This window comes from Oncorhynchus clarkii, chromosome 3 (genome assembly GCF_045791955.1).
Source record: "Oncorhynchus clarkii lewisi isolate Uvic-CL-2024 chromosome 3, UVic_Ocla_1.0, whole genome shotgun sequence".
Taxonomy (NCBI): domain Eukaryota; kingdom Metazoa; phylum Chordata; class Actinopteri; order Salmoniformes; family Salmonidae; genus Oncorhynchus; species Oncorhynchus clarkii.
In genome coordinates this window covers 77,394,259-77,421,160 of record NC_092149.1, presented here as the reverse complement: position 1 = coordinate 77,421,160, position 26,902 = coordinate 77,394,259, and positions in this window count along the sequence as shown.

The window sequence follows — 26,902 nt, the reverse complement described above, 5'->3', positions numbered from 1 at the left end:
ACCTGTAGTCCTGTTCTACCTGTAGGAGGCCCTGCCAGGACAATACACTTGTAGTCCTGTTCCACCTGTAGGAGGCCCTGCCAGGCCCTGCCAGGACAATACACCTGTAGTCCTGTTCTACCTGTAGGAGGCCCTGCCAGGACAATACACTTGTAGTCCTGTTCCACCTGTAGGAGGCCCTGCCAGGCCCTGCCAGGATAATACACCTGTAGTCCTGTTCCACCTGTAGGAGGACCTGCCAGGCCCTGCCAGGACAATACACCTGTAGTCCTGTTCCACCTGTAGGAGGCCCTGCCAGGACAATGCACCTGTAGTCCTGTTCCACCTGTAGGAGGCCCTGCCAGGACAATACACTTGTAGTCCTGTTCCACCTGTAGGAGGCCCTGCCAGGCCCTGCCAGGACAATACACCTGTAGTCCTGTTCCACCTGTAGGAGGCCCTGCCAGGCCCTGCCAGGACAATACACCTGTAGTCCTGTCCCACCTGTAGGAGGCCCTGCCAGGACAATACACCTGTAGTCCTGTTCCACCTGTAGGAGGCCCTGCCAGGCCCTGCCAGGACAATACACTTGTAGTCCTGTTCCACCTGTAGGAGGCCCTGCCAGGCCCTGCCAGGACAATACACTTGTAGTCCTGTTCCACCTGTAGGAGGCTCTGCCAGGACAATACACCTGTAGTCCTGTTCCACCTGTAGGAGGCCCTGCCAGGACAATACACCTGTAGTCCTGTTCCACATGTAGGAGGCCCTGCCAGGACAATACACTTGTAGTCCTGTTCCACCTGTAGGAGGCCCTGCCAGGACAATGAACCTGTAGGAGGCCCTGCCAGGACAATACACTTGTAGTCCTGTTCCACCTGTAGGAGGCCCTGCCAGGCCCTGCCAGGATAATACACTTGTAGTCCTGTTCCACCTGTAGGAGGCCCTGCCAGGCCCTGCCAGGACAATACACTTGTAGTCCTGTTCCACCTGTAGGAGGCCCTGCCAGGCCCTGCCAGGACAATACACTTGTAGTCCTGTTCCACCTGTAGGAGGCCCTGCAAGGACAATGCACCTGTAGGAGAACCTGCCAGGACAATGCACCTGTAGGAGGCCCTGCCAGGCCCTGCCAGGACAATACACTTGTAGTCCTGTTCCACCTGTAGGAGGCCCTGCCAGGCCCTGCCAGGACAATACACTTGTAGTCCTGTTCCACCTGTAGGAGGCCCTGCCAGGCCCTGCCAGGACAATACACTTGTAGTCCTGTTCCACCTGTAGGAGGCCCTGCCAGGCCCTGCCAGGACAATGCACCTGTAGTCCTGTTCCACCTGTAGGAGGCCCTGCCAGGACAATGCACCTGTAGGAGGCCCTGCCAGGCCATGCCAGGACAATACACCTGTAGTCCTGTTCCACCTGTAGGAGGCCCTGCCAGGCCCTGCCAGGACAATACACTTGTAGTCCTGTTCCACCTGTAGGAGGCCCTGCCAGGCCCTGCCAGGACAATACACCTGTAGTCCTGTTCCACCTGTAGGAGGCCCTGCCAGGACAATACACCTGTAGTCCTGTTCCACCTGTAGGAGGCCCTGCCAGGCCCTGCCAGGACAATACACTTGTAGTCCTGTTCCACCTGTAGGAGGCCCTGCCAGGACAATACACTTGTAGTCCTGTTCCACCTGTAGGAGGCCCTGCCAGGCCCTGCCAGGACAATACACCTGTAGTCCTGTTCCACCTGTAGGAGGCCCTGCCAGGCCCTGCCAGGACAATACACTTGTAGTCCTGTTCCACCTGTAGGAGGCCCTGCCAGGCCCTGCCAGGACAATACACTTGTAGTCCTGTTCCACCTGTAGGAGGCCCTGCCAGGACAATGAACCTGTAGGAGGCCCTGCCAGGACAATACACTTGTAGTCCTGTTCCACCTGTAGGAGGCCCTGCCAGGCCCTGCCAGGACAATACACTTGTAGTCCCGTTCCACCTGTAGGAGGCCCTGCCAGGCCCTGCCAGGACAATACACTTGTAGTCCTGTTCCACCTGTAGGAGGCCCTGCCAGGCCCTGCCAGGACAATACACCTGTAGTCCTGTTCCACCTGTAGGAGGCCCTGCCAGGCCCTGCCAGGACAATGCACCTGTAGGAGGCCCTGCCAGGCCCTGCCAGGACAATACACTTGTAGTCCTGTTCCACCTGTAGGAGGCCCTGCCAGGCCCTGCCAGGACAATGCACCTGTAGTCCTGTTCCACCTGTAGGAGGCCCTGCCAGGCCCTGCCAGGACAATGCACCTGTAGGAGGCCCTGCCAGGCCCTGCCAGGACAATACACTTGTAGTCCTGTTCCACCTGTAGGAGGCCCTGCCAGGACAATACACCTGTAGTCCTGTTCCACCTGTAGGAGGCCCTGCCAGGACAATACACCTGTAGTCCTGTTCCACCTGTAGGAGGCCCTGCCAGGACAATACACCTGTAGTCCTGTTCCACCTGTAGGAGGCCCTGCCAGGACAATACACCTGTAGTCCTGTTCCACCTGTAGGAGGCCCTGCCAGGACAATGCACCTGTAGTCCTGTTCCACCTGTAGGAGGCCCTGCCAGGACAATGCACCTGTAGTCCTGTTCCACCTGTAGGAGGCCCTGCCAGGACAATACACCTGTAGTCCTGTTCTACCTGTAGGAGGCCCTGCCAGGACAATACACTTGTAGTCCTGTTCCACCTGTAGGAGGCCCTGCCAGGCCCTGCCAGGACAATACACCTGTAGTCCTGTTCTACCTGTAGGAGGCCCTGCCAGGACAATACACTTGTAGTCCTGTTCCACCTGTAGGAGGCCCTGCCAGGCCCTGCCAGGACAATACACCTGTAGTCCTGTTCCACCTGTAGGAGGACCTGCCAGGCCCTGCCAGGACAATACACCTGTAGTCCTGTTCCACCTGTAGGAGGCCCTGCCAGGACAATGCACCTGTAGTCCTGTTCCACCTGTAGGAGGCCCTGCCAGGACAATACACTTGTAGTCCTGTTCCACCTGTAGGAGGCCCTGCCAGGCCCTGCCAGGACAATACACCTGTAGTCCTGTTCCACCTGTAGGAGGCCCTGCCAGGCCCTGCCAGGACAATACACCTGTAGTCCTGTCCCACCTGTAGGAGGCCCTGCCAGGACAATACACCTGTAGTCCTGTTCCACCTGTAGGAGGCCCTGCCAGGCCCTGCCAGGACAATACACTTGTAGTCCTGTTCCACCTGTAGGAGGCCCTGCCAGGCCCTGCCAGGACAATACACTTGTAGTCCTGTTCCACCTGTAGGAGGCTCTGCCAGGACAATACACCTGTAGTCCTGTTCCACCTGTAGGAGGCCCTGCCAGGACAATACACCTGTAGTCCTGTTCCACATGTAGGAGGCCCTGCCAGGACAATACACTTGTAGTCCTGTTCCACCTGTAGGAGGCACTGCCAGGCCCTGCCAGGACAATACACTTGTAGTCCTGTTCCACCTGTAGGAGGCCCTGCCAGGACAATGAACCTGTAGGAGGCCCTGCCAGGACAATACACTTGTAGTCCTGTTCCACCTGTAGGAGGCCCTGCCAGGCCCTGCCAGGATAATACACTTGTAGTCCTGTTCCACCTGTAGGAGGCCCTGCCAGGCCCTGCCAGGACAATACACTTGTAGTCCTGTTCCACCTGTAGGAGGCCCTGCCAGGCCCTGCCAGGACAATACACTTGTAGTCCTGTTCCACCTGTAGGAGGCCCTGCCAGGACAATGCACCTGTAGGAGAACCTGCCAGGACAATGCACCTGTAGGAGGCCCTGCCAGGCCCTGCCAGGACAATACACTTGTAGTCCTGTTCCACCTGTAGGAGGCCCTGCCAGGCCCTGCCAGGACAATACACTTGTAGTCCTGTTCCACCTGTAGGAGGCCCTGCCAGGCCCTGCCAGGACAATACACTTGTAGTCCTGTTCCACCTGTAGGAGGCCCTGCCAGGCCCTGCCAGGACAATGCACCTGTAGTCCTGTTCCACCTGTAGGAGGCCCTGCCAGGACAATGCACCTGTAGGAGGCCCTGCCAGGCCATGCCAGGACAATACACCTGTAGTCCTGTTCCACCTGTAGGAGGCCCTGCCAGGCCCTGCCAGGACAATACACTTGTAGTCCTGTTCCACCTGTAGGAGGCCCTGCCAGGCCCTGCCAGGACAATACACCTGTAGTCCTGTTCCACCTGTAGGAGGCCCTGCCAGGACAATACACCTGTAGTCCTGTTCCACCTGTAGGAGGCCCTGCCAGGCCCTGCCAGGACAATACACTTGTAGTCCTGTTCCACCTGTAGGAGGCCCTGCCAGGCCCTGCCAGGACAATACACTTGTAGTCCTGTTCCACCTGTAGGAGGCCCTGCCAGGACAATACACTTGTAGTCCTGTTCCACCTGTAGGAGGCCCTGCCAGGCCCTGCCAGGACAATACACCTGTAGTCCTGTTCCACCTGTAGGAGGCCCTGCCAGGCCCTGCCAGGACAATACACTTGTAGTCCTGTTCCACCTGTAGGAGGCCCTGCCAGGACAATGAACCTGTAGGAGGCCCTGCCAGGACAATACACTTGTAGTCCCGTTCCACCTGTAGGAGGCCCTGCCAGGCCCTGCCAGGACAATACACTTGTAGTCCCGTTCCACCTGTAGGAGGCCCTGCCAGGCCCTGCCAGGACAATACACTTGTAGTCCTGTTCCACCTGTAGGAGGCCCTGCCAGGCCCTGCCAGGACAATACACTTGTAGTCCTGTTCCACCTGTAGGAGGCCCTGCCAGGACAATGCACCTGTAGGAGGCCCTGCCAGGACAATGCACCTGTAGGAGGCCCTGCCAGGCCAATACACTTGTAGTCCTGTTCCACCTGTAGGAGGCCCTGCCAGGCCCTGCCAGGACAATACACTTGTAGTCCTGTTCCACCTGTAGGAGGCCCTGCCAGGCCCTGCCAGGACAATACACTTGTAGTCCTGTTCCACCTGTAGGAGGCCCTGCCAGGCCCTGCCAGGACAATACACTTGTAGTCCTGTTCCACCTGTAGGAGGCCCTGCCAGGCCCTGCCAGGACAATACACGTGTAGTCCTGTTCCACCTGTAGGAGGCCCTGCCAGGCCCTGCCAGGACAATGCACCTGTAGTCCTGTTCCACCTGTAGGTGGCCCTGCCAGGACAATGCACCTGTAGTCCTGTTCCACCTGTAGGAGGCCCTGCCAGGACAATGCACCTGTAGGAGGCCCTGCCAGGACAATGCACCTGTAGTCCTGTTCCATCTGCAGGAGGCCCTGCCAGGCCCTGCCAGGACAATACACCTGTAGTCCTGTTCCACCTGTAGGAGGCCCTGCCAGGACAATACACCTGTAGTCCTGTTCCACCTGTAGGAGGCCCTGCCAGGACAATGCACCTGTAGGAGGCCCTGCCAGGCCCTGCCAGGACAATACACTTGTAGTCCTGTTCCACCTGTAGGAGGCCCTGCCAGGCCCTGCCAGGACAATACACGTGTAGTCCTGTTCCACCTGTAGGAGGCCCTGCCAGGCCCTGCCAGGACAATACACGTGTAGTCCTGTTCCACCTGTAGGAGGCCCTGCCAGGCCCTGCCAGGACAATGCACCTGTAGTCCTGTTCCACCTGTAGGAGGCCCTGCCAGGACAATGCACCTGTAGGAGGCCCTGCCAGGACAATGCACCTGTAGTCCTGTTCCATCTGTAGGAGGCCCTGCCAGGCCCTGCCAGGACAATACACCTGTAGTCCTGTTCCACCTGTAGGAGGCCCTGCCAGGACAATGCACCTGTAGGAGGCCCTGCCAGGCCCTGCCAGGACAATACACTTGTAGTCCTGTTCCACCTGTAGCAGGCCCTGCCAGGACAATACACCTGTAGTCCTGTTCCACCTGTAGGAGGCCCTGCCAGGACAATGCACCTGTAGGAGGCCCTGCCAGGCCCTGCCAGGACAATACACTTGTAGTCCTGTTCCACCTGTAGGAGGCCCTGCCAGGACAATGCACCTGTAGGAGGCCCTGCCAGGACAATGCACCTGTAGTCCTGTTCCACCTGTAGGAGGCCCTGCCAGGACAATGCACCTGTAGGAGGCCCTGCCAGGACAATGCACCTGTAGTCCTGTTCCACCTGTAGGAGGCCCTGCCAGGACAATGCACCTGTAGTCGTGTTCAATCTGTAGGAGGCCCTGCCAGGCCCTGCCAGGACAATACACCTGTAGTCCTGTTCCACCTGTAGGAGGCCCTGCCAGGACAATGCACCTGTAGGAGGCCCTGCCAGGCCCTGCCAGGACAATACACTTGTAGTCCTGTTCCACCTGTAGGAGGCCCTGCCAGGACAATACACCTGTAGTCCTGTTCCACCTGTAGGAGGCCTTGCCAAGACAATGCACCTGTAGGAGGCCCTGCCAGGCCCTGCCAGGACAATACACTTGTAGTCCTGTTCCACCTGTAGGAGGCCCTGCCAGGACAATGCACCTGTAGGAGGCCCTGCCAGGACAATGCACCTGTAGTCCTGTTCCACCTGTAGGAGGCCCTGCCAGGACAATGCACCTGTAGGAGGCCCTGCCAGGACAATGCACCTGTAGTCCTGTTCCACCTGTAGGAGGCCCTGCCAGGACAATGCACCTGTAGGAGGCCCTGCCAGGACAATACACTTGTAGTCCTGTTCCACCTGTAGGAGGCCCTGCCAGGACAATGCACCTGTAGGAGGCCCTGCCAGGCCCTGCCAGGACAATACACCTGTAGTCCTGTTCCACCTGTAGGAGGCCCTGCCAGGCCCTGCCAGGACAATACACCTGTAGTCCTGTTCCACCTGTAGGAGCCCCTGCCAGGACAATGCACCTGTAGGAGGCCCTGCCAGGCCCTGCCAGGACAATGCACCTGTAGGAGGCCCTGCCAGGACAATGCACCTGTAGTCCTGTTCCACCTGTAGGAGGCCCTGCCAGGACAATGCACCTGTAGTCCTGTTCCACCTGTAGGAGGCCCTGCCAGGACAATACACCTGTAGTCCTGTTCCACCTGTAGGAGGCCCTGCCAGGCCCTGCCAGGACAATGCACGTGTAGTCCTGTTCCACTTGTAGGAGGCCCTGCCAGGACAATACACCTGTAGTCCTGTTCCACCTGTAGGAGGCCCTGCCAGGCCCTGCCAGGACAATGCACCTGTAGTCCTGTTCCACCTGTAGGAGGCCCTGCCAGGACAATACACCTGTAGTCCTGTTCCACCTGTAGGAGGCCCTGCCAGGACAATACACCTGTAGTCCTGTTCCACCTGTAGGAGGCCCTTCCAGGCCCTGCCAGGACAATACACCTGTAGTCCTGTTCCACCTGTAGGAGGCCCTGCCAGGCCCTGCCAGGACAATGCACTTGTAGTCCTGTTCCACCTGTAGGAGGCCCTGCCAGGACAATACACCTGTAGTCCTGTTCCACCTGTAGGAGGCCCTGCCAGGCCCTGCCAGGACAATGCACCTGTAGTCCTGTTCCACCTGTAGGAGGCCCTGCCAGGCCCTGCCAGGACAATGCACTTGTAGTCCTGTTCCACCTGTAGGAGGACCTGCCAGGCCCTGCCAGGACAATGCACCTGTAGCCCTGTTCCACCTGTAGGAGGCCCTGCCAGGCCAATGAACTTGTAGTCCTGTTCCACCTGTAGGAGGCCCTGCCAGGACAATGCAGGTTTCTGAAGGTTTCATTTGGCTGGAGATGAAATGCGTAATACTCCATGTTGCGGAGCAGGCAGATGATGTAGTTAATTAATCATGGCAGTCTGTATCCTTATCCTCTTTAGACAGGAGCACTGACCTGACCACACCTGACCTCATGTACCATCACTACAGAGGGAGGGAGGCAGGCAGGCAGGGAGGTTGTGTGTTGGTCTGTCTGTCTGTCTGTCTGTCTGTCTGCCTGTCTGTCTCTGTGTGTGTGTGTGTGTGTGTGTGTGTGTGTGTGTGTGTGTGTGTGTGTGTGTGTGTGTGTGTGTGTGTGTGTGTGTGTGTGCGTGTATGTGCGTGTGTGTGCGTGTGTGTGCGTGTGTGTGCGTCCGTGTGCGTGCGTGTGTGTGTGAGACATGTATTGCGTAAGACTCATGTCCTCATTGAAATAGCCTCCTATCATGCCATCACCTAATGATGATGATGATGGTGATGATGAAGTAAGCTGCCCCATTGTCTGAGTGACTGTCAGACTTAGTCTTTTTGGATGGAGAGATAAGAAATGTCGCTCGGACACAGGGAAGGTTTTCTCACAGACACTGTCTGTCGTGTCGTCGGTGTAGAGTGTCTCATTCCCAGGGTGTTCCTCAGATATACTGTCTCTGGGAACAAAACCAGGAAAATGACCCTGAAATCCATCATATAATGATCCTGCTCTCTCTCGCTTTCTCTCTCTGTCTAATTACAGACATCTCTGTCCCCTCCTTGTCTCTTCCTCATCTTTCTATCCTCTCCTATCTATTCCTCCCATGTATCCCCTTAACTCCACATGTATCTCTCCATCCCTCTACAACTCCTCCTCTACTGTCTGTATCTCTACACCTCTTCCCCTACTGTCTGTATCTCTCCACCCCTCTACACCTCCTCCCCTACTGTCTGTATCTCTCCACCCCTCTACACCTCCTCCCCTACTGTCTGTATCTCTCCACCCCTCCACACCTCCTCCCCTACTGTCTGTATCTCTCCACCCCTCTACACCTCCTCCCCTACTGTCTGTATCTCTCCACCCCTCTACACCTCCTCCACTACTGTCTGTATCTCTCCATCCCTCTACACCTCCTCCCCTACTGTCTGTATCTCTCCACCCCTCTCCACCTCCTCCTCTACTGTCTGTATCTCTCCACCCCTCTACACCTCCTCCCCTACTGACTGTATCTCTCCACCCCTCTACACCTCCTCCCCTAATGTCTGTATCTTTCCATCCCTCTACACCTCCTCCCCTACTGTCTGTATCTCTACACCTACTCCCCTACTTTCTGTATCTCTCCATCCCTCTACACCTCCTCCCCTACTGTCTGTATCTCTACACCTCCTCCCCTACTGTCTGTATCTCTCCACCCCTCTACACCTCCTCCCCTACTGTCTGTATCTCTACACCTCCTCCCCTACTGTCTGTATCTCTCCACCCCTCTACACCTCCTCCCCTACTGTCTGTATCTCTCCACCCCTCTACACCTCCTCCCCTACTGTCTGTATCTCTACACCTCCTCCCCTACTGTCTGTATCTCTCCACCCCTCTACACCTCCTCCCCTACTGTCTGTATGTCTCCATCCCTCTACACCTCCTCCCCTACTGTCTGTATCTCTCCACACCTCTACACCTCCTCCCCTACTGTCTGTATCTCTCCACGCCTCTACACCTCCTCCTCTACTGTCTGTATCTCTCCGTCCCTCTACACCTCCTCCCCTACTGTCTGTATCTCTCCACCCCTCTCCACCTCTTCCCCTACTGTCTGTATCTCTCCACCCCTCTACACCTCCCTCTCTACTGTCTGTATCTCTACACCTCCTCCTCTACTGTCTGTATCTCTACACCTCCTCCCCTACTGTCTGTATCTCTCCACCCCTCTACACCTCCTCCTCTACTGTCTGTATCTCTACAACACCTCCTCTACTGTCTGCATCTCTCCATCCCTCTACACCTCCTCCCCTACTGTCTGTATCTCTCCACTCCTCTACACCTCCTCCTCTACTGTCTGTATCTCTCCACCCCTCTACACCTCCTCCCCTACTGTCTGTATCTCTACACCTCCTCCTCTACTGTCTGTATCTCTACACCTCCTCCTCTACTGTCGGTATCTCTCCATCCCTCTACACCTCCTCCTCTACTGTCTGTATCTCTACACCTACTCCCCTACTGTCTGTATCTCTACACCTCCTCCCCTACTGTCTGTATCTCTCCACCCCTCTACACCTCCTCCTCTACTGTATGTATCTCTCCATCCCTCTACACCTCCTCCCCTACTGTCTGTATCTCTACACCTCCTCCCCTACTGTCTGTATCTCTCCATCCCTCTTACACCTCCTCCTCTACTGTATGTATCTCTCCATCCCTCTACACATCCTCCTCTACTGTCTGTATCTCTACACCTCCTCCCCTACTGTCTGTATCTCTACACCTCCTCCCCTACTGTCTGTATCTCTCCACCTCCTCCCCTACTGTCTGTATCTGTCCACCCCTCTACACCTCCTCCCCTACTGTCTGTATCTCTCCACCCCTCTCCACCTCCTCCTCTACTGTCTGTATCTCTCCACCCCTCTACACCTCCTCCTCTACTGTCTGTATCTCTACACCTCCTCCTCTACTGTCTGTATCTCTACACCTCCTCCCCTACTGTCTGTATCTCTCCACCCCTCTACACCTCCTCCTCTACTGTCTGTATCTCTACAACACCTCCTCTACTGTCTGCATCTCTCAATCCCTCTACACCTCCTCCCCTACTGTCTGTATCTCTCCACTCCTCTACACCTCCTCCTCTACTGTCTGTATCTCTCCACCCCTCTACACCTCCTCCCCTACTGTCTGTATCTCTACACCTCCTCCTCTACTGTCTGTATCTCTACACCTCCTCCTCTACTGTCGGTATCTCTCCATCCCTCTACACCTCCTCCTCTACTGTCTGTATCTCTACACCTACTCCCCTACTGTCTGTATCTCTACACCTCCTCCCCTACTGTCTGTATCTCTCCACCCCTCTACACCTCCTCCTCTACTGTATGTATCTCTCCATCCCTCTACACCTCCTCCCCTACTGTCTGTATCTCTACACCTCCTCCCCTACTGTCTGTATCTCTCCATCCCTCTTACACCTCCTCCTCTACTGTATGTATCTCTCCATCCCTCTACACATCCTCCTCTACTGTCTGTATCTCTACACCACCTCCCCTACTGTCTGTATCTCTACACCTCCTCCCTTACTGTCTGTATCTCTCCACCTCCTCCCCTACTGTCTGTATCTGTCCACCCCTCTACACCTCCTCCCCTACTGTCTGTATCTCTCCACCCCTCTCCACCTCCTCCTCTACTGTCTGTATCTCTCCATCCCTCTAGACCTCCTCCTCTACTGTCTGTATCTCTACACCTCCTCCTCTACTGTCTGTATCTCTCCATCCCTCTACACCTCCTCCCCTACTGTCTGTATCTCTCCACTCCTCTACACCTCCTCCTCTACTGTCTGTATCTCTACACCTCCTCCCCTACTGTCTGTATCTCTACACCTCCTCCTCTACTGTCTGTATCTCTACACCTCCTCCCCTACTGTCTGATTCTCTACACCTCCTCCTCTACTGTCTGTATCTCTCCACTCCTCTACACCTCCTCCTCTACTGTATATATCTCTCCACCCCTCTACACCTCCTCCCCTACTGTCTGTATCTCTACACCTACTCCCCTACTGTCTGTATCTCTCCACCCCTCTACACCTCCTCCCCTACTGTCTGTATCTCTACACCTACTCCCCTACTGTATGTATCTCTCCATCTCTCTACACCTCCTCCCCTACTGTCTGTATCTCTCCAGCCCTCTACACCTCCTCCTCTACTGTCTGTATCTCTCCATCCCTCTACACCTCCTCCCCTACTGTCTGTATCTCTCCACCCCTCTACACCTCCTCCCCTACTGTCTGTATCTCTCCATCCCTCTACACCTCCTCCTCTACTGTATGTATCTCTCCACCCCTCTACACCTCCTCCCCTACTGTCTGTATCTCTACACCTCCTCCCCTACTGTCTGTATCTCTCCACCCCTCTCCACCTCCTCCTCTACTGTCTGTATCTCTCCACCCCACTACACCTCCTCCTCTACTGTCTGTATCTCTACACCTCCTCCTCTACTGTCTGTATCTCTCCACTCCTCTACACCTCCTCCTCTACTGTCTGTATCTCTCCACCCCTCTACACCTCCTCCTCTACTGTCTGTATCTCTCCATCCCTCTACACCTCCTCCTCTACTGTCTGTATCTCTACACCTCCTCCTCTACTGTCTGTATCTCTCCATCACTCTACACCTCCTCCCCTACTGTCTGTATCTCTCCACTCCTCTACACCTCCTCCTCTACTGTCTGTATCTCTACACCTCCTCCCCTACTGTCTGTATCTCTACACCTCCTCCCCTACTGTCTGTATCTCTACACCTCCTCCTCTACTGTCTGTATCTCTACACCTCCTCCCCTACTGTCTGAATCTCTACACCTCCTCCTCTACTGTCTGTATCTCTCCACTCCTCTACACCTCCTCCTCTACTGTATATATCTCTCCACCCCTCTACACCTCCTCCCCTACTGTCTGTATCTCTACACCTACTCCCCTACTGTCTGTAACTCTCCACCCCTCTACACCTCCTCCCCTACTGTCTGTATCTCTACACCTACTCCCCTACTGTATGTATCTCTCCATCTCTCTACACCTCCTCCCCTACTGTCTGTATCTCTCCACCCCTCTACACCTCCTCCTCTACTGTCTGTATCTCTCCATCCCTCTACACCTCCTCCCCTACTGTCTGTATCTCTCCACCCCTCTACACCTCCTCCCCTACTGTCTGTATCTCTCCATCCCTCTACACCTCCTCCTCTACTGTATGAATCTCTCCACCCCTCTACACCTCCTCCCCTACTGTCTGTATCTCTACACCTCCTCCCCTACTGTCTGTATCTCTCCACCCCTCTCCACCTCCTCCTCTACTGTCTGTATCTCTCCACCCCACTAAACCTCCTCCTCTACTGTCTGTATCTCTACACCTCCTCCTCTACTGTCTGTATCTCTCCAATCCTCTACACCTCCTCCTCTACTGTCTGTATCTCTCCACCCCTCTACACCTCCTCCTCTACTGTCTGTATCTCTCCATCCCTCTACACCTCCTCCTCTACTGTCTGTATCTCTACACCTCCTCCCCTACTGTCTGTATCTCTCCATCCCTCTACACCTCCTCCTCTACTGTATGTATCTCTCAATCCCTCTACACCTCCTCCCCTACTGTCTGTATCTCTACACCTCCTCCCCTACTGTCTGTATCTCTCCATCCCTCTACACCTCCTCCTCTACTGTATGTATCTCTCCATCCCTCTACACCTCCTCCCCTACTGTCTGTATCTCTACACCTCCTCCCCTACTGTCTGTATATCTCCATCCCTCTTACACCTCCTCCTCTACTGTACGTATCTCTCCATCCCTCTACACATCCTCCTCTACTGTCTGTATCTCTACACCTCCTCCCCTACTGTCTGTATCTCTACACCTCCTCCCCTACTGTCTGTATCTCTACACTTCCTCCCCTACTGTCTGTATCTCTCCACCCCTCTCCACCTCCTCCTCTACTGTCTGTATCTCTCCATCCCTCTACACCTCCTCCTCTACTGTCTGTATCTCTACACCTCCTCCTCTACTGTCTGTATCTCTCCATCCCTCTACACCTCCTCCCCTACTGTCTGTATCTCTCCACTCCTCTACACCTCCTCCTCTACTGTCTGTATCTCTACACCTCCTCCCCTACTGTCTGTATCTCTACACCTCCTCCCCTACTGTCTGTATCTCTACACCTCCTCCTCTACTGTCTGTATCTCTACACCTCCTCCCCTACTGTCTGTATCTCTACACCTCCTCCTCTACTGTCTGTATCTCTACACCTCCTCCCCTACTGTCTGATTCTCTACACCTCCTCCTCTACTGTCTGTATCTCTCCACTCCTCTACACCTCCTCCTCTACTGTATATATCTCTCCACCCCTCTACACCTCCTCCCCTACTGTCTGTATCTCTACACCTACTCCCCTACTGTCTGTATCTCTCCACCCCTCTACACCTCCTCCCCTACTGTCTGTATCTCTACACCTACTCCCCTACTGTATGTATCTCTCCATCTCTCTACACCTCCTCCCCTACTGTCTGTATCTCTCCAGCCCTCTACACCTCCTCCTCTACTGTCTGTATCTCTCCATCCCTCTACACCTCCTCCCCTACTGTCTGTATCTCTCCACCCCTCTACACCTCCTCCCCTACTGTCTGTATCTCTCCATCCCTCTACACCTCCTCCTCTACTGTATGTATCTCTCCACCCCTCTACACCTCCTCCCCTACTGTCTGTATCTCTACACCTCCTCCCCTACTGTCTGTATCTCTCCACCCCTCTCCACCTCCTCCTCTACTGTCTGTATCTCTCCACCCCACTACACCTCCTCCTCTACTGTCTGTATCTCTACACCTCCTCCTCTACTGTCTGTATCTCTCCACTCCTCTACACCTCCTCCTCTACTGTCTGTATCTCTCCACCCCTCTACACCTCCTCCTCTACTGTCTGTATCTCTCCATCCCTCTACACCTCCTCCTCTACTGTCTGTATCTCTACACCTCCTCCTCTACTGTCTGTATCTCTCCATCACTCTACACCTCCTCCCCTACTGTCTGTATCTCTCCACTCCTCTACACCTCCTCCTCTACTGTCTGTATCTCTACACCTCCTCCCCTACTGTCTGTATCTCTACACCTCCTCCCCTACTGTCTGTATCTCTACACCTCCTCCTCTACTGTCTGTATCTCTACACCTCCTCCCCTACTATCTGAATCTCTACACCTCCTCCTCTACTGTCTGTATCTCTCCACTCCTCTACACCTCCTCCTCTACTGTATATATCTCTCCACCCCTCTACACCTCCTCCCCTACTGTCTGTATCTCTACACCTACTCCCCTACTGTCTGTAACTCTCCACCCCTCTACACCTCCTCCCCTACTGTCTGTATCTCTACACCTACTCCCCTACTGTATGTATCTCTCCATCTCTCTACACCTCCTCCCCTACTGTCTGTATCTCTCCACCCCTCTACACCTCCTCCTCTACTGTCTGTATCTCTCCATCCCTCTACACCTCCTCCCCTACTGTCTGTATCTCTCCACCCCTCTACACCTCCTCCCCTACTGTCTGTATCTCTCCATCCCTCTACACCTCCTCCTCTACTGTATGAATCTCTCCACCCCTCTACACCTCCTCCCCTACTGTCTGTATCTCTACACCTCCTCCCCTACTGTCTGTATCTCTCCACCCCTCTCCACCTCCTCCTCTACTGTCTGTATCTCTCCACCCCACTAAACCTCCTCCTCTACTGTCTGTATCTCTACACCTCCTCCTCTACTGTCTGTATCTCTCCAATCCTCTACACCTCCTCCTCTACTGTCTGTATCTCTCCACCCCTCTACACCTCCTCCTCTACTGTCTGTATCTCTCCATCCCTCTACACCTCCTCCTCTACTGTCTGTATCTCTACACCTCCTCCCCTACTGTCTGTATCTCTCCATCCCTCTACACCTCCTCCTCTACTGTATGTATCTCTCAATCCCTCTACACCTCCTCCCCTACTGTCTGTATCTCTACACCTCCTCCCCTACTGTCTGTATCTCTCCATCCCTCTACACCTCCTCCTCTACTGTATGTATCTCTCCATCCCTCTACACCTCCTCCCCTACTGTCTGTATCTCTACACCTCCTCCCCTACTGTCTGTATATCTCCATCCCTCTTACACCTCCTCCTCTACTGTATGTATCTCTCCATCCCTCTACACATCCTCCTCTACTGTCTGTATCTCTACACCTCCTCCCCTACTGTCTGTATCTCTACACCTCCTCCCCTACTGTCTGTATCTCTCCACCTCCTCCCCTACTGTCTGTATCTGTCCACCCCTCTACACCTCCTCCCCTACTGTCTGTATCTCTCCACCCCTCTCCACCTCCTCCTCTACTGTCTGTATCTCTCCATCCCTCTACACCTCCTCCTCTACTGTCTGTATCTCTACACCTCCTCCTCTACTGTCTGTATCTCTCCATCCCTCTACACCTCCTCCCCTACTGTCTGTATCTCTCCACTCCTCTACACCTCCTCCTCTACTGTCTGTATCTCTACACCTCCTCCCCTACTGTCTGTATCTCTACACCTCCTCCCCTACTGTCTGTATCTCTACACCTCCTCCTCTACTGTCTGTATCTCTACACCTCCTCCCCTACTGTCTGAATCTCTACACCTCCTCCTCTACTGTCTGTATCTCTCCACTCCTCTACACCTCCTCCTCTACTGTATATATCTCTCCACCCCTCTACACCTCCTCCCCTACTGTCTGTATCTCTACACCTACTCCCCTACTGTCTGTATCTCTCCACCCCTCTACACCTCATCCCCTACTGTCTGTATCTCTACACCTACTCCCCTACTGGATGTATCTCTCCACCCCTCTACACCTCCTCCTCTACTGTCTGTATCTCTCCATCCCTCTACACCTCCTCCCCTACTGTCTGTATCTCTCCACCCCTCTACACCTCCTCCCCTACTGTCTGTATCTCTCCATCCCTCTACACCTCCTCCTCTACTGTATGTATCTCTCCACCCCTCTACACCTCCTCCCCTACTGTCTGTATCTCTACACCTCCTCCCCTACTGTCTGTATCTCTCCACCCCTCTCCACCTCCTCCTCTACTGTCTGTATCTCTCCACCCCACTACACCTCCTCCTCTACTGTCTGTATCTCTACACCTCCTCCTCTACTGTCTGTATCTCTCCACTCCTCTACACCTCCTCCTCTACTGTCTGTATCTCTCCACCCCTCTACACCTCCTCCTCTACTGTCTGTATCTCTCCACCCCTCTACACCTCCTCCTCTACTGTCTGTATCTCTCCATCCCTCTACACCTCCTCCTCTACTGTCTGTATCTCTACACCTCCTCCCCTACTGTCTGTATCTCTCCATCCCTCTACACCTCCTCCTCTACTGTATGTATCTATCCATCCCTCTACAACTCCTCCCCTACTGTCTGTATCTCTACACCTCCTCCCCTACTGTCTGTATCTCTCCATCCCTCTACACCTCCTCCTCTACTGTATGTATCTCTCCATCCCTCTACACCTCCCCCCTACTCTCTGTATCTCTACACCTCCTCCCCTACTGTCTGTATCTCTCCATCCCTCTTACACCTCCTCCTCTACTGTATGTATCTCTCCATCCCTCTACACATCCTCCTCTACTGTCTGTATCTCTACACCTCCTCCCCTACTGTCTGTATCTCTACACCTCCTCCCCTACTGTCTGTATCTCTCCACCTCCTCCCCTACTGTCTGTATCTGTCCACCCCTCTACACCTCCTCCCCTACTGTCTGTATCTCTCCACCCCTCTCCACCTCCTCCTCTACTGTCTGTATCTCTCCATCCCTCTACACCTCCTCCTCTACTGTCTGTATCTCTACACCTCCTCCTCTACTGTCTGTATCTCTCCATCCCTCTACACCTCCTCCCCTACTGTCTGTATCTCTCCACTCCTCTACACCTCCTCCTCTACTGTCTGTATCTCTACACCTCCTCCCCTACTGTCTGTATCTCTACACCTCCTCCCCTACTGTCTGTATCTCTACACCTCCTCCTCTACTGTCTGTATCTCTACAACTCCTCCCCTACTGTCTGAATCTCTACACCTCCTCCTCTACTGTCTGTATCTCTCCACTCCTCTACACCTCCTCCTCTACTGTATATATCTCTCCACCCCTCTACACCTCCTCCCCTACTGTCTGTATCTCTACACCTACTCCCCTACTGTCTGTATCTCTCCACCCCTCTACACCTCCTCCCCTACTGTCTGTATCTCTACACCTACTCCCCTACTGTATGTATCTCTCCATCTCTCTACACCTCCTCCCCTACTGTCTGTATCTCTCCACCCCTCTACACCTCCTCCTCTACTGTCTGTATCTCTCCATCCCTCTACACCTCCTCCCCTACTGTCTGTATCTCTCCACCCCTCTACACCTCCTCCCCTACTGTCTGTATCTCTCCATCCCTCTACACCTCCTCCTCTACTGTATGTATCTCTCCACCCCTCTACACCTCCTCCCCTACTGTCTGTATCTCTACACCTCCTCCCCTACTGTCTGTATCTCTCCACCCCTCTCCACCTCCTCCTCTAATGTCTGTATCTCTCCACCCCACTACACCTCCTCCTCTACTGTCTGTATCTCTACACCTACTCCCCTACTGTATGTATCTCTCCATCTCTCTACACCTCCTCCCCTACTGTATGTATCTCTCCATCCCTCTACAACTCCTCCCCTACTGTCTGTATCTCTACACCTCCTCCCCTACTGTCTGTATCTCTCCATCCCTCTACACCTCCTCCTCTACTGTATGTATCTCTCCATCCCTCTACACCTCCCCCCTACTCTCTGTATCTCTACACCTCCTCCCCTACTGTCTGTATCTCTCCATCCCTCTTACACCTCCTCCTCTACTGTATGTATCTCTCCATCCCTCTACACATCCTCCTCTACTGTCTGTATCTCTACACCTCCTCCCCTACTGTCTGTATCTCTACACCTCCTCCCCTACTGTCTGTATCTCTCCACCTCCTCCCCTACTGTCTGTATCTGTCCACCCCTCTACACCTCCTCCCCTACTGTCTGTATCTCTCCACCCCTCTCCACCTCCTCCTCTACTGTCTGTATCTCTCCATCCCTCTACACCTCCTCCTCTACTGTCTGTATCTCTACACCTCCTCCTCTACTGTCTGTATCTCTCCATCCCTCTACACCTCCTCCCCTACTGTCTGTATCTCTCCACTCCTCTACACCTCCTCCTCTACTGTCTGTATCTCTACACCTCCTCCCCTACTGTCTGTATCTCTACACCTCCTCCCCTACTGTCTGTATCTCTACACCTCCTCCTCTACTGTCTGTATCTCTACAACTCCTCCCCTACTGTCTGAATCTCTACACCTCCTCCTCTACTGTCTGTATCTCTCCACTCCTCTACACCTCCTCCTCTACTGTATATATCTCTCCACCCCTCTACACCTCCTCCCCTACTGTCTGTATCTCTACACCTACTCCCCTACTGTCTGTATCTCTCCACCCCTCTACACCTCCTCCCCTACTGTCTGTATCTCTACACCTACTCCCCTACTGTATGTATCTCTCCATCTCTCTACACCTCCTCCCCTACTGTCTGTATCTCTCCACCCCTCTACACCTCCTCCTCTACTGTCTGTATCTCTCCATCCCTCTACACCTCCTCCCCTACTGTCTGTATCTCTCCACCCCTCTACACCTCCTCCCCTACTGTCTGTATCTCTCCATCCCTCTACACCTCCTCCTCTACTGTATGTATCTCTCCACCCCTCTACACCTCCTCCCCTACTGTCTGTATCTCTACACCTCCTCCCCTACTGTCTGTATCTCTCCACCCCTCTCCACCTCCTCCTCTAATGTCTGTATCTCTCCACCCCACTACACCTCCTCCTCTACTGTCTGTATCTCTACACCTCCTCCTCTACTGTCTGTATCTCTCCACTCCTCTACACCTCCTCCTCTACTGTCTGTATCTCTCCACCCCTCTACACCTCCTCCTCTACTGTCTGTATCTCTCCATCCCTCTACACCTCCTCCTCTACTGTCTGTATCTCTACACCTCCTCCTCTACTGTCTGTATCTCTCCATCCCTCTACACCTCCTCCCCTACTGTCTGTATCTCTCCACTCCTCTACACCTCCTCCTCTACTGTCTGTATCTCTACACCTCCTCCCCTACTGTCTGTATCTCTACACCTCCTCCCCTACTGTCTGTATCTCTACACCTCCTCCTCTACTGTCTGTATCTCTACACCTCCTCCTCTACTGTCTGTATCTCTACACCTCCTCCCCTACTGTCTGAATCTCTACACCTCCTCCTCTACTGTCTGTATCTCTCCACTCCTCTACACCTCCTCCTCTACTGTATATATCTCTCCACCCCTCTACACCTCCTCCCCTACTGTCTGTATCTCTACACCTACTCCCCTACTGTCTGTATCTCTCCACCCCTCTACACCTCCTCCCCTACTGTCTGTATCTCTACACCTACTCCCCTACTGTATGTATCTCTCCATCTCTCTACACCTCCTCCCCTACTGTCTGTATCTCTCCACCCCTCTACACCTCCTCCTCTACTGTCTGTATCTCTCCATCCCTCTACACCTCCTCCTCTACTGTCTGTATCTCTACACCTCCTCCTCTACTGTCTGTATCTCTCCATCCCTCTACACCTCCTCCCCTACTGTCTGTATCTCTCCACTCCTCTACACCTCCTCCTCTACTGTCTGTATCTCTACACCTCCTCCCCTACTGTCTGTATCTCTACACCTCCTCCCCTACTGTCTGTATCTCTACACCTCCTCCTCTACTGTCTGTATCTCTACACCTCCTCCTCTACTGTCTGTATCTCTACACCTCCTCCCCTACTGTCTGAATCTCTACACCTCCTCCTCTACTGTCTGTATCTCTCCACTCCTCTACACCTCCTCCTCTACTGTATATATCTCTCCACCCCTCTACACCTCCTCCCCTACTGTCTGTATCTCTACACCTACTCCCCTACTGTCTGTATCTCTCCACCCCTCTACACCTCCTCCCCTACTGTCTGTATCTCTACACCTACTCCCCTACTGTATGTATCTCTCCATCTCTCTACACCTCCTCCCCTACTGTCTGTATCTCTCCACCCCTCTACACCTCCTCCTCTACTGTCTGTATCTCTCCATCCCTCTACACCTCCTCCCCTACTGTCTGTATCTCTCCACCCCTCTACACCTCCTCCCCTACTGTCTGTATCTCTCCATCCCTCTACACCTCCTCCTCTACTGTATGTATCTCTCCACCCCTCTACACCTCCTCCCCTACTGTCTGTATCTCTACACCTCCTCCCCTACTGTCTGTATCTCTCCACCCCTCTCCACCTCCTCCTCTACTGTCTGTATCTCTCCACCCCACTACACCTCCTCCTCTACTGTCTGTATCTCTACACCTCCTCCTCTACTGTCTGTATCTCTCCACTCCTCTACACCTCCTCCTCTACTGTCTGTATCTCTCCACCCCTCTACACCTCCTCCTCTAATGTCTGTATCTCTCCATCCCTCTACACCTCCTCCTCTACTGTCTGTATCTCTACACCTCCTCCCCTACTGTCTGTATCTCTCCATCCCTCTACACCTCCTCCTCTACTGTATGTATCTCTCCATCCCTCTACACCTCCTCCCCTACTGTCTGTATCTCTACACCTCCTCCCCTACTGTCTGTATCTCTCCATCCCTCTACACCTCCTCCTCTACTGTATGTATCTCTCCATCCCTCTACACCTCCTCCTCTACTGTCTGTATCTCTACACCTCCTCCCCTACTGTCTGTATCTCTCCACCCCTCTCCACCTCCTCCTCTACTGTCTGTATCTCTCCACCCCTCTACACCTCCTCCTCTACTGTCTGTATCTCTCCACCACCTCTACACCTCCTCCTCTACTGTCTGTATCTCTACACCTCTTCCCCTACTGTCTGTATCTCTCCATCCCTCTACACCTCCTACCCTACTGTCTGTATCTCTCCACCCCTCTACACCTCCTCCCCTACTGTCTGTATCTCTCCACCCCTCTACACCTCCTCCCCTACTGTCTGTATCTCTCCACCCCTCTACACCTCCTCCCCTACTGTCTGTATCTCTCCATCCCTCTACACCTCCTCCCCTAATGTCTGTATCTCTCCACCCCTCTACACCTCCTCCCCTACTGTCTGTATCTCTCAACCCCTCTACACCTCCTCCCCTACTGTCTGTATCTCTCCATCCCTCTACACCTCCTCCCCTACTGTCTGTATCTCTCCACTCCTCTACACCTCCTCCCCTACTGTCTGTATCTCTCCATCCCTCTACACCTCCTCCCCTACTGTCTGTATCTCTCCATCCCTCTACACCTCCTCCCCTACTGTCTGTATCTCTACACCTCCTCCCCTACTGTCTGTATCTCTCCACCCCTATACACCTCCTCCCCTACTGTCTGTATCTCTACACCTCCTCCACAACTGTCTGTATCTCTCCACCCCTGTACACCTCCTCCCCTACTGTCTGTATCTCTCCACCCCTCTACACCTCCTCCCCTACTGTCTGTATCTCTACACCTCCTCCCCTACTGTCTGTATCTCTCCACACCTCTACACCTCCTCCCCTACTGTCTGTATCTCTCCACTCCTCTACACCTCCTCCTCTACTGTCTGTATCTCTCCACCCCTCTACACCTCCTCCTCTACTGTCTGTATCTCTCCATCCCTCTACACCTCCTCCTCTACTGTCTGTATCTCTACACCTACTCCCCTACTGTCTGTATCTCTACACCTCCTCCCCTACTGTCTGTATCTCTACACCTCCTCCCCTACTGTCTGTATCTCTCCATCCCTCTACACCTTCTCCTCTACTGTATGTATCTCTCCATCCCTCTACACCTCCTATCCTACTGTCTGTATCTCTACACCTCCTCCCCTACTGTCTGTATCTCTCCATCCCTCTACACCTCCTCCTCTACTGTATGTATCTCTCCACCCCTCTACACCTCCTCCTCTACTGTCTGTATCTCTACACCTCCTCCCCTACTGTCTGTATCTCTCCACCCCTCTCCACCTCCTCCTCTACTGTCTGTATCTCTCCACCCCTCTACACCTCCTCCTCTACTGTCTGTATCTCTACACCTACTCCCCTACTGTCTGTATCTCTCCATCCCTCTACACCTCCTACCCTACTGTCTGTATCTCTCCACCCCTCTACACCTCCTCCCCTACTGTCTGTATCTCTCCACCCCTCTACACCTCCTCCCCTACTGTCTGTATCTCTCCACCCCTCTACACCTCCTCCCCTACTGTCTGTATCTCTCCATCCCTCTACACCTCCTCCCCTAATGTCTGTATCTCTCCACCCCTCTACACCTCCTCCCCTACTGTCTGTATCTCTCCACCCCTCTACACCTCCTCCCCTACTGTCTGTATCTCTCCATCCCTCTACACCTCCTCCCCTACTGTCTGTATCTCTCCACTCCTCTACACCTCCTCCCCTACTGTCTGTATCTCTCCATCACGCTACACCTCCTCCCCTACTGTCTGTATCTCTCCATCCCTCTACACCTCCTCCCCTACTGTCTGTATCTCTACACCTCCTCCCCTACTGTCTGTATCTCTCCACCCCTCTACACCTCCTCCCCTACTGTCTGTATCTCTACACCTCCTCCCCTACTGTCTGTATCTCTCCACCCCTCTACACCTCCTCCCCTACTGTCTGTATCTCTCCACCACTCTACACCTCCTCCCCTACTGTCTGTATCTCTACACCTCCTCCCCTACTGTCTGTATCTCTCCACACCTCTACACCTCCTCCCCTACTGTCTGTATCTCTCCACCCCTCTACACCTCCTCCTCTACTGTCTGTATCTCTCCGTCCCTCTACACCTCCTCCTCTACTGTCTGTATCTCTCCACACCTCTCCACCTCCTCCCCTACTGTCTGTATCTCTCCACCCCTCTACACCTCCTCCTCTACTGTCTGTATCTCTACACCTCCTCCTCTACTGTCTGTATCTCTACACCTCCTCCTCTACTGTCTGTATCTCTACACCTCCTCCCCTACTGTCTGTATCTCTCCACTCCTCTACACCTCCTCCTCTACTGTCTGTATCTCTACACCTCCTCCCCTACTGTCTGTATCTCTACACCTCCTCCCCTACTGTCTGTATCTCTACACCTCCTCCTCTACTGTCTGTATCTCTACACCTCCTCCCCTACTGTCTGAATCTCTACACCTCCTCCTCTACTGTCTGTATCTCTCCACTCCTCTACACCTCCTCCTCTACTGTATATATCTCTCCACCCCTCTACACCTCCTCCCCTACTGTCTGTATCTCTACACCTACTCCCCTACTGTCTGTATCTCTCCACCCCTCTACACCTCCTCCCCTACTGTCTGTATCTCTACACCTACTCCCCTACTGTATGTATCTTTCCATCTCTCTACACCTCCTCCCCTACTGTCTGTATCTCTCCACCCCTCTACACCTCCTCCTCTACTGTCTGTATCTCTCCATCCCTCTACACCTCCTCCCCTACTGTCTGTATCTCTCCACCCCTCTACACCTCCTTCCCTACTGTCTGTATCTCTCCATCCCTCTACACCTCCTCCTCTACTGTATGTATCTCTCCACCCCTCTACACCTCCTCCCCTACTGTCTGTATCTCTACACCTCCTCCCCTACTGTCTGTATCTCTCCACCCCTCTCCACCTCCTCCTCTACTGTCTGTATCTCTCCACCCCACTACACCTCCTCCTCTACTGTCTGTATCTCTACACCTCCTCCTCTACTGTCTGTATCTCTCCACTCCTCTACACCTCCTCCTCTACTGTCTGTATCTCTCCACCCCTCTACACCTCCTCCTCTACTGTCTGTATCTCTCCATCCCTCTACACCTCCTCCCCTACTGTCTGTATCTCTCCACCACTCTACACCTCCTCCCCTACTGTCTGTATCTCTACACCTCCTCCCCTACTGTCTGTATCTCTCCACACCTCTACACCTCCTCCCCTACTGTCTGTATCTCTCCACCCCTCTACACCTCCTCCTCTACTGTCTGTATCTCTCCACACCTCTACACCTCCTCCCCTACTGTCTGTATCTCTCCACCCCTCTACACCTCCTCCCCTACTGTCTGTATCTCTCCACCCCTCTACACATCCTCCTCTACTGTCTGTATCTCTACACCTCCTCCTCTACTGTCTGTATCTCTACACCTCCTCCTCTACTGTCTGTATCTCTACACCTCCTCCCCTACTGTCTGTATCTCTCCACTCCTCTACACCTCCTCCTCTACTGTCTGTATCTCTACACCTCCTCCCCTACTGTCTGTATCTCTACACCTCCTCCCCTACTGTCTGTATCTCTACACCTCCTCCTCTACTGTCTGTATCTCTACACCTCCTCCCCTACTGTCTGAATCTCTACACCTCCTCCTCTACTGTCTGTATCTCTCCACTCCTCTACACCTCCTCCTCTACTGTATATATCTCTCCACCCCTCTACACCTCCTCCCCTACTGTCTGTATCTCTACACCTACTCCCCTACTGTCTGTATCTCTCCTCCCCTCTACACCTCCTCCCCTACTGTCTGTATCTCTACACCTACTCCCCTACTGTATGTATCTTTCCATCTCTCTACACCTCCTCCCCTACTGTCTGTATCTCTCCACCCCTCTACACCTCCTCCTCTACTGTCTGTATCTCTCCATCCCTCTACACCTCCTCCCCTACTGTCTGTATCTCTCCACCCCTCTACACCTCCTCCCCTACTGTCTGTATCTCTCCATCCCTCTACACCTCCTCCTCTACTGTATGTATCTCTCCACCCCTCTACACCTCCTCCCCTACTGTCTGTATCTCTACACCTCCTCCCCTACTGTCTGTATCTCTCCACCCCTCTCCACCTCCTCCTCTACTGTCTGTATCTCTCCACCCCACTACACCTCCTCCTCTACTGTCTGTATCTCTACACCTCCTCCTCTACTGTCTGTATCTCTCCACTCCTCTACACCTCCTCCTCTACTGTCTGTATCTCTCCACCCCTCTACACCTCCTCCTCTACTGTCTGTATCTCTCCATCCCTCTACACCTCCTCCTCTACTGTCTGTATCTCTACACCTCCTCCTCTACTGTCTGTATCTCTCCATCCCTCTACACCTCCTCCCCTACTGTCTGTATCTCTCCACTCCTCTACACCTCCTCCTCTACTGTCTGTATCTCTACACCTCCTCCCCTACTGTCTGTATCTCTACACCTCCTCCCCTACTGTCTGTATCTCTACACCTCCTCCTCTACTGTCTGTATCTCTACACCTCCTCCTCTACTGTCTGTATCTCTACACCTCCTCCCCTACTGTCTGTATCTCTACACCTCCTCCTCTACTGTCTGTATCTCTACACCTCCTCCCCTACTGTCTGAATCTCTACACCTCCTCCTCTACTGTCTGTATCTCTCCACTCCACTACACCTCCTCCTCTACTGTATATATCTCTCCACCCCTCTACACCTCCTCCCCTACTGTCTGTATCTCTACACCTACTCCCCTACTGTCTGTATCTCTCCACCCCTCTACACCTCCTCCCCTACTGTCTGTATCTCTACACCTACTCCCCTACTGTATGTATCTCTCCATCTCTCTACACCTCCTCCCCTACTGTCTGTATCTCTCCACCCCTCTACACCTCCTCCTCTACTGTCTGTATCTCTCCATCCCTCTACACCTCCTCCCCTACTGTCTGTATCTCTCCACCCCTCTACACCTCCTCCCCTACTGTCTGTATCTCTCCACCCCTCTCCACCTCCTCCTCTACTGTCTGTATCTCTCCACCCCACTACACCTCCTCCTCTACTGTCTGTATCTCTACACCTCCTCCTCTACTGTCTGTATCTCTCCACTCCTCTACACCTCCTCCTCTACTGTCTGTATCTCTCCACCCCTCTACACCTCCTCCTCTACTGTCTGTATCTCTCCATCCCTCTACACCTCCTCCTCTACTGTCTGTATCTCTACACCTCCTCCCCTACTGTCTGTATCTCTCCATCCCTCTACACCTCCTCCTCTACTGTATGTATCTCTCCATCCCTCTACACCTCCTCCCCTACTGTCTGTATCTCTACACCTCCTCCCCTACTGTCTGTATCTCTCCATCCCTCTACACCTCCTCCTCTACTGTATGTATCTCTCCATCCCTCTACACCTCCTCCTCTACTGTCTGTATCTCTACACCTCCTCCCCTACTGTCTGTATCTCTCCACCCCTCTCCACCTCCTCCTCTACTGTCTGTATCTCTCCACCCCTCTACACCTCCTCCTCTACTGTCTGTATCTCTCCACCACCTCTACACCTCCTCCTCTACTGTCTGTATCTCTACACCTCTTCCCCTACTGTCTGTATCTCTCCATCCCTCTACACCTCCTACCCTACTGTCTGTATCTCTCCATCCCTCTACACCTCCTCCCCTACTGTCTGTATCTCTCCACCCCTCTACACCTCCTCCCCTACTGTCTGTATCTCTCCACCCCTCTACACCTCCTCCCCTACTGTCTGTATCTCTCCATCCCTCTACACCTCCTCCCCTAATGTCTGTATCTCTCCA